This window comes from Octopus bimaculoides, chromosome 14, assembly GCF_046866305.1.
Source record: "Octopus bimaculoides isolate indiv1 chromosome 14, ASM4686630v1, whole genome shotgun sequence".
Taxonomy (NCBI): Eukaryota; Metazoa; Mollusca; class Cephalopoda; order Octopoda; family Octopodidae; genus Octopus; species Octopus bimaculoides.
This window is the reverse complement of record NC_142941.1, coordinates 10,279,582-10,288,233: the sequence shown is the minus strand read 5'-3', so window position 1 is coordinate 10,288,233 and position 8,652 is coordinate 10,279,582.

The following is an 8,652-nucleotide window of genomic DNA, read 5'->3' as shown; positions in this document are numbered from 1 at the left end:
CATTTTCTTTTTTCGGTTCTTATTTGAGATTTTTGCTGTTGTTTTAACATAATGGCACATCATTGATTTTCAGAATCTCCATTCTTTGTTTATTCATTCGTTCAGGTTTTTTTTCCTTATTTGGATTATTATTTATTTATTTATTTATTTAATCATTTATTTTCTTTTGCCATTTCGGTGTCATTCATTTCTTTGAAAATATTATATTATGCCTTATTCCTTTTTTTTTTTATTTCAAAAATAAAAGCAGAAACTGTTTTCCTTTTATTTTCTATTTGAGGCCGATCTTTTTTTATTATAAAGAGTGTTGATTCTATTTTTTGCCGTTGATTTCTTTTACAATATTGCTCATTCTTTTTAACATAAATGAAGTCTTCTGAAGTCGTTTGCTATTTATTCTGATTCCCTTTTTTTATTTTTCATTCTGATGGTTTCACCTTTTTATACTCGTTTTCTCTTCCCATATTTTACGTGAAAGCAAGCAACGTATTAACTTCAATACTATATTTATTTTTTACTCCATACCATTTTCAGTTCTTAAAGAATCAGCAAAGAAAAACAACGTATTATCAAAATAAAGATTATGGTTGCTTGCCAGCTACATAACATGTTTGGTTAAAATCACTTCAACCGTTTTTCGTATTCCATATTCCATGATACACTTACAAACAAAAGAGAAACAAAAACCCGGAAAGAAAGAAATATAAGATATAAAAAAAGCGTAAAGAAAGAAATATAAAATATAAAAACGCGTTAAGAAGTAAATATACCTTCCTTTCTGAGATATTTTTCTGTAGCAGAAAGGTTATTCGCATCTTCTGGAGTGGCTTATATTATCCGTAAGATAATTTCAAGTTGCAGATTCTATCCTTAGTTGATATTATTTCATATATCATTTTCTTTTTATATATTTTCCCTTAAATATTCGGGATAAATAATATACTATCAAAACGAAGATTATGGTTCCTTGCCAACTGCAGAATACAGTCACAACAAAATCACTTCTTTTTCTGTTTTACAATTCCTATGTCCATCCCGAAATTGTAAACAAAATCAGGTAAAGAAAGAACTGAATCTAAAATGTATTTCTGTTCTATTCTGAAGTATTTCGCACGATCAAAGATTAAATCCACGTTTGCTTACTGTGTAGCGAACTTTAGGCATGAAAGATTATATTTTATTTGCACAAGTTGGATTTTAAAGCAATAATACGGAAGGTGTAACTATGGATGTATGGTTAATAAGTTTGCTTTGTAAATGCAGTTTCCTGTTTAGATCCAATGCATGGTACCTTGTGAAAATGTCATCCGATATAGCTACTCGCTGACCAATTTTTTTTTAGTGCGATTAGTAGACGGAAAATATGTGGAAGCCATTCGTATATATCTATATGCGTGTATGCGTGTTTTATGTCAGTTTGCATCCCCCCTTCAATGCCTGACCACTGGAGCTCGTGTACATATCTCTCTGCAACCTACAGATTTGACAAAGTGACCAATAGCATAAGTAACTGACTTTAAATTCCAGACTGGATTGGATTAGTTCCTACAAAATACCTTGAAGACGCTGTCCCAGCATGGCTATACTTCAATTAATAATGCATTTAAGAGATAGAAAATATTGCAAAACAAATATTTTACAAAGTCTTAAATACCTCGCATTTTCTCTAGGGTTATATTATATTCAGTGTTTTTCCTTCATTTTAACAGAATATTCTATTATTTAAATTTAACTTTAGTTTTTTAATCCTTTCATTTGGACGAAAACTATGTCGTCATCATCGAATTTTGGGTGGGCTCGGTGCTATTGATTTCCCTGTTTAACAACTGCACACTGACGATAAATGACTGAAACATACACAGGCAAGAGACGTTATTTGTAGGGTATCGATGCCTCGGAGTAAACCAAACATTTATTTAATGCATGATCATTAAACGTGGATTCTTTGCTCAATTAAAGATATTTAAAAAAGTTTATTCTGCTAAACTGCTCGTTTCAAAATATCTCTGAGAACCGTAACATAATATACAAGCGAATATTATGCCGACTATATATCATTATCGTAACAAAATCATTTCTAACGATATTTCTGTTATTCAATGGGACATAAATGCAGTTCTCAGTAACCGCAACATAAATCTGAAATCCCAAAAATGCATTCCTATTAAAATCTGGAGTAGTTCGCACTGCTATATTAATTATTTAAATCTGTTCACTGAGTGCTGTATATTAGCATGTAGGTATTCCTTATTGTGATATGACGGGAAGAGTGATACTCGAATCGCCATTGCATAGGTCACAAAAAATATAAACTTCTCAAACCAGTGCATTTACATCTCAGGTCTCCTGTAAAGTAAATCTTTTATGTAAAATAATGTTTTGCTATTGTTGATTGCGTGTTTTGTTTAGTTCGATATTAACTGTGATAGAGCAGATGTGTTATAAACGGTTTGAAGATCTCGCATTGAATTTACCGATCATAATTAACGGATAAACTTGCCTCATGAATACATACATACATGTATATATATATATTCTTGTGTATATATAATATAAAAATACGTTCACGACACTTGGGTTTAAAAAGTTAAAACAGCAAATAACAATATGATGCAACCTAGAAAGTATTATATTACAATATATTCTAATAGGAGGAGATTTGAGATTTACATTCATTTATATATCCTAAACATAAAATGACTGACTACTATTCATATACAAAAACAGACAAGCAAAGAAAACAATTACTGGTGCATAAATATACATATATACAGCCACTTGGCTGCATATATAAAAGGAGAAAAGGATGGGAGAGTGAGAGAACATGAACATGCAATAGAATTTCCACACGGATTTTATCGCGAAGAACCGATATGACTCGAACCATTTCTATGTTACACGAATCGGGAACAGGTTTTGCTGAGTGAAAATCCGGATCCTAATTGACTCTACATTGAACTAACCAGCAGCTTCCTTTTCTCACAATACAATCTCATTTGTTATTTATCTGAATAGAATAGTTCCTATCTTCAGGAACATCACTTAGTCTTTATGCAATTATTTCTCTAGACATGTTCCATTCATGTGAATATATTAAATGTCCTTATATTGATGGTTGGGACCTTGGGAAATCAGTTATCTTTTTATTTTCTTATCATTGGGAATTCAAGTTTAACAAAATGATTGTTTCAGTATGTTAAGATCGTGCAATGTTATTTATCAGTCCAAAGCAGCCTGTATCGTTTTCATTTGACATTTTCGGCAAATAATATATATATATAGCTGGTTCGCGATATACATTTGCATCCGATATGATAGCGAGCAGAGACGTGAACCGGTATCTACACCTAGCGATGTGGCCAGTAGACCAGTCCTGGTTTCGGGATATTTCTGCCAATCCTAGAAGTTGAGCACTATGAAGAAACATTTTAGCGTCTTGTAATATTCAGAATACAACTTTTTTCTCATTATCGCAGTTAGTAAATCATTAGAATTTTAATAAATAAGCCTAATCAATTAAGAAATACATGAAATCAATCATGCCATATATAATGATGGATTTTAAATGACTAAAATCAACATATGAAACAACAATAAACAAAGTGAAGATTGTTAAATAACAAAGTTGTTTTGTAATGTGTCTATCTCTTTACCAATTTACGAAACGCTGTTTTCGATATTCTATTCAAAAGAAAAACAAAACTGATACATAATGTAGATAACCGCTACCTCACATACATATATAATGGTAAATGCCTATCTAATGTAGCGATTTGCAGATATTCTAAATTTATTCCGTACAGGCTGACAATCAATTTCACACTGCAAAATCAAGAAGGCTATCAAACGTTTCATAAAATATGCAACAAAATAAGTACATCTAATCTTAATCTTGAGCCGACCGTATTTTTCGCCATTGGTGATCATGCAAAGAAATATCAAACTCTGTAATCTCGTATAAACATTTAGCCTTTATTTAATTACATTTAATACAATGTTATTGTACTTGTGGCTTGTAATTTTTTTTTTTTTTTTTTTGTTTCCTTATATTCATTTTGTTTACATTACTTCTTACTGATTGTTTGTCTTGTTTTTGTTTCTTGATCAACTCTTATCTAACATTCGATAAGTTAAATTGACTAATTATATTTACTAGTTTCTGATCAACCTTTGATGTTGAGCTTTTGAAATTTTGTACGAACTTTTATTCGCTTCTATTAACCTTTATCTCCTCCTCATTTATCTTCTACCAAGTTCTCATCACTTCCTTCCTCGCCGTCCATTACTTCCAGTTCTCTTTGTCTATTTACTAAAACGGTCTTTAACCTTCTATCTTATTAATGCTATGAGTCATCTCGGAGAGACGCGTGTGTTAACAGTAGGAAATGTGATTAGCTATTCATGTTATCTTATCTTCTATTAGTTGATAATTTCACAAATTACTCTCCACCTTTACTGAAATTTCATGTCGTAGATGTAAATTCCGTTGAAACTAATGTTTTGTCGTTTCGGATACCACGATTGTTGAATACAAATATATGTAGCGCACAATTTCGCATACATGCTGACTTAAATGCTTAGATGCATATATGTATGCGTTTATATATGCAAATAACTATATAAGAATGCATATATATATATATATGTATATATATATATATATATATATATATATATATATATATATATATATATATATATATATATATATATATATGCATGTACATATATGTATATACATATGCATGTATTTTACACAGATGTGTATAGATGCATTCATATGTTCACGCACACGCATATACGTACATATAGGCAAACGCACAGAGCATGCATTTATACGTACATATATATATATATATATATATATATATACACTTGCATAGTCTCCAATCTGTAAGTGTATATATTGCGTAATTGTTTATATAAATACACAAACAAGTGTATTTATGTACTTGTACGCAGTTGCTTGTGCATTTCGTTGTCTGTAGATAAATTGCATACAAACATATGTGTACGTTTTTCAGATTAATGATATATTTGCACACAGGTGTAAATATACACACTGTACATTTGTGTATATCAGTCAACACAAAGGAATATGTAAACGCACTTTAAAACGCATGCACACGACACAACACGCATACGCACATATACTTGTGGTTAAATGCTTTCATACATGTGATGTAAACGCGCGTACATGTATGCGTATACACAAACAAACAAACACATATAGATTGATATAAATATATGTAGGTACATACATCTATATACATCTATATGTACACATGTTTATACATCCTACATACATAGAAACGTGCATACATACATACATACATACATGCACATATATATATATATATATATATATATATATATATATATATATATATATATATATACATCTCTACGTACCTGGATTTTTACATACAGACACCACATATATATGCAATGCATACATATACATACATACACACATAGAGACATACACATACAGATACACACAATCAAACACACACACATATATATATACATCGAAGTACATTATGTGCCTGTTTGTATGTACATATGTGTTTATAATCACCACTGCGCAGTTCGCTTGCAACCGCTGAAGTCGGTTTGGGGGATCGATAGTGCCAATAATATAAATTGATTAAATCTTGACAGGTTTTCTCTCGTACCGAAAATGTTTACTCAATTCTTTGCCGTTCTATTTGATTCTTATCGTCTAAATAGATTGATTGCATAAATCTCACCGGGAAAACGAATAATGAAATTAATTTCTTTACATTTTGGACTTCAGTTGAGGTTGCTTTCCTTGTTGTTGTTGATACTGTTGTTGGCATTGTAATTGTTGGTATTGTAATTGTTTCTGCAATTGTTATTGTTCATCATTTCTTATATTTTATTTTATAGTTTGTCATATTCACTCCTATGTAACGTTGTTATTGTTATTGTTGTTGTTGATTTCTGTAGGTGAACTACTAGTTGGTAATGGTTCAACTGCAGATGATGATAACTTATTCAATGTTATGAATCGTTTTAGCTGAGATGAATTTGAAATTTCTCTTTTGCATATTCGGAAGAAGGAGAATGGTTGGCTTTGGTTATCTAAGCAAGATTTCCCCAGACTTATAAAACTTATGAAATTTGATGTGATTGACGTTCAGCTTAACTATCGGCTGGTTAATATATACATGTACATATGTATAGGAACACACACTTGCAAGCAGCATGCACGCGCGCGTGTACGAGCACACGCAAACACAAACGCACTCACGCACACACACACGGGCAAACACACACACCAAGGCACACGCACATACACATATATGTATATGTAAGTATGAATATATCTATCTATCTCTCTCTCTCTCTCTCTCTCTCTCTCTATATATATATATATATATATATATATATATATATATATATATATATATATATATATATATATGTGTGTATATATATATGTCTGCGTGTATTAGGAGTATCTTTGCTTAATGGTACAAATCGCTGAATTGGAATTTGAGTGTACAGGTTTCGATTCAGTGAAGAGGCTTCGTAGCTCCTTTTTTTTTAACGGCGGTGCTCGGGCATCACCGTAGCTCTGGGGCTGGAACTGCTTACGAAAACAATATGTCTATGTATCTATCTATTTATCTGTCTATCTCTCTCTCTTTCTCTCTCTCTCTCTCTCTCTCTCTCTCTCTATCTATCTATCTATCTGTGCATGTGTGTGTGTGTGTGTGTGTGTGTGTTTTAATAGAGTACTTTTACTAAACACCAATATCTTATTTTCTTTATGCTGAATTTGTATTAATGTTGGTAGTGCATGCAGGGATATCCATTTACAGCTTAATGGAATGGAGTGATATGAAATGTTTTGATGAATGACACAACAGACTTGAAACCACAATTTAGCAACCGTGAGTGCAACACACTAACCATACACGCACGCACACAAACAACTATGCGCGCGCGCACACACACACAATGATATATACATTTTTATGTAAACAACGGTAGATTCCTTGTTTTAATCAGGCGATAGGTTGGCTGTTATGCGATATCGGAATTCAACTCCGTGTTAGCAGATCTATGTCACCTGACTTGTAGATTAAGCTGTTTTTGTTTACCTGCATGTGAAGGCTGATTGTGAACACCTGCCATCGAACAGATTCCAATCATGCTTATTGAAATTGCATCTCCTTCTAAATGGTAGAATGTAATTTTATTGAAATTCTTCTGCTATATTTCCTTTCACGACTAGCGATAAAGTAGAGGGTCACTCGCTTGCTTATTGATGTAAACTACAGTATTCATATTAAACTTGGTCAATCTTTTGTGCTTGAAGGAACGGATGTATTCTTAAAAACAATGCAGGTATGACTACAAAATATATTTCAAACAGTTAAGTCGGCTATAGTTTTGTTTTATAAGTGATATTTAATCATTCTTTAATGTTGGTCTGATTTGATTTAAAGAGAATTTGGCTGCCCTGAATAGCATGTAAAGTGAGAGCAAAGAGATACCCTTTGAAATATATAGAAACCACCAATATCGTATTTTATCAATTTAAACGCTATTTGTAGCGGATCGTGTGCCAGCCTGTAGCTTCTATGTAGCAAATCAAATACTATTTATTGTTAGTTGTGTTTGAGTGCAAGGAATGATCTGTACGGTACCTCTACAGAGTAAAGTGAGATACACACCACTTGTAATATATAGAGTAGTACATAACTGGATTGCCTTTGAGTATTAACACTGATCGTTCAACAAAAGTTAATACAGAACTTCACTTGCAGTAAGTGAAGTTCTGTATTAACTTTCGTTGAACGAATAGGCCTTCCCTAATTTAGTATGCCATATGAGTCCACAAGGTCGCATGCCGGTCCACACAAATAATATTGAGAAGTCAATCATCCGCGTTTCTTCTCATCTGCTACTAATATAAGTATTACAAAATTAATATCTTCCTTAGTAATACGCGTGGTTTTATATTAAACAGATATGGTTGACCAAACTGATCACTTTTGTTTTGTTTATTGAATTTTCATGAACGTAACTTTATGTACAAACAAATGATAAAATAAACTTAGATTAGATATTAAGAAGACGGAACAGAATAATATTATCGACGTCAATTTGTCGTTTATTTGTAGGCACTAAAATGGTAACAGCTTTTTCTTAAGAAACGAAATATTAAAGAAGAATAGTTTTGTTAGATGTAATGTATCAAACTGAATTATATAACGGACAAGCATTTTATCTGTTCTTAAGGGAAACAATGTAGTTTTCATCCTCAAGCAGTTTTATAGTTAAAAACAAAACGTTACGTTGCATACCGCATTGCGTTTAATGTTAGTTCCTTCTCACACGGTTGCAGCCACGACAAAATTAATGGTTCTTCCCCACAATAAAGCGACTCACTTTTCAATCCAATGCGTGGCATCTTGAATTTCTGTTACCATTGCTACGTTTCGGACAAATCCACATGAACGTACTGTTTTACATTAGTAGCCAGAGCATATAAACCAGCGTTAATCTGCCAGTATGTGAGTTCATCACACTGTCGTAAATACTCATCACCACTTTCGTTAACAACTTCTAATACCGTGTCTGGTGTTTTCCTTTTACTTTGGTAGGGAATTCTCT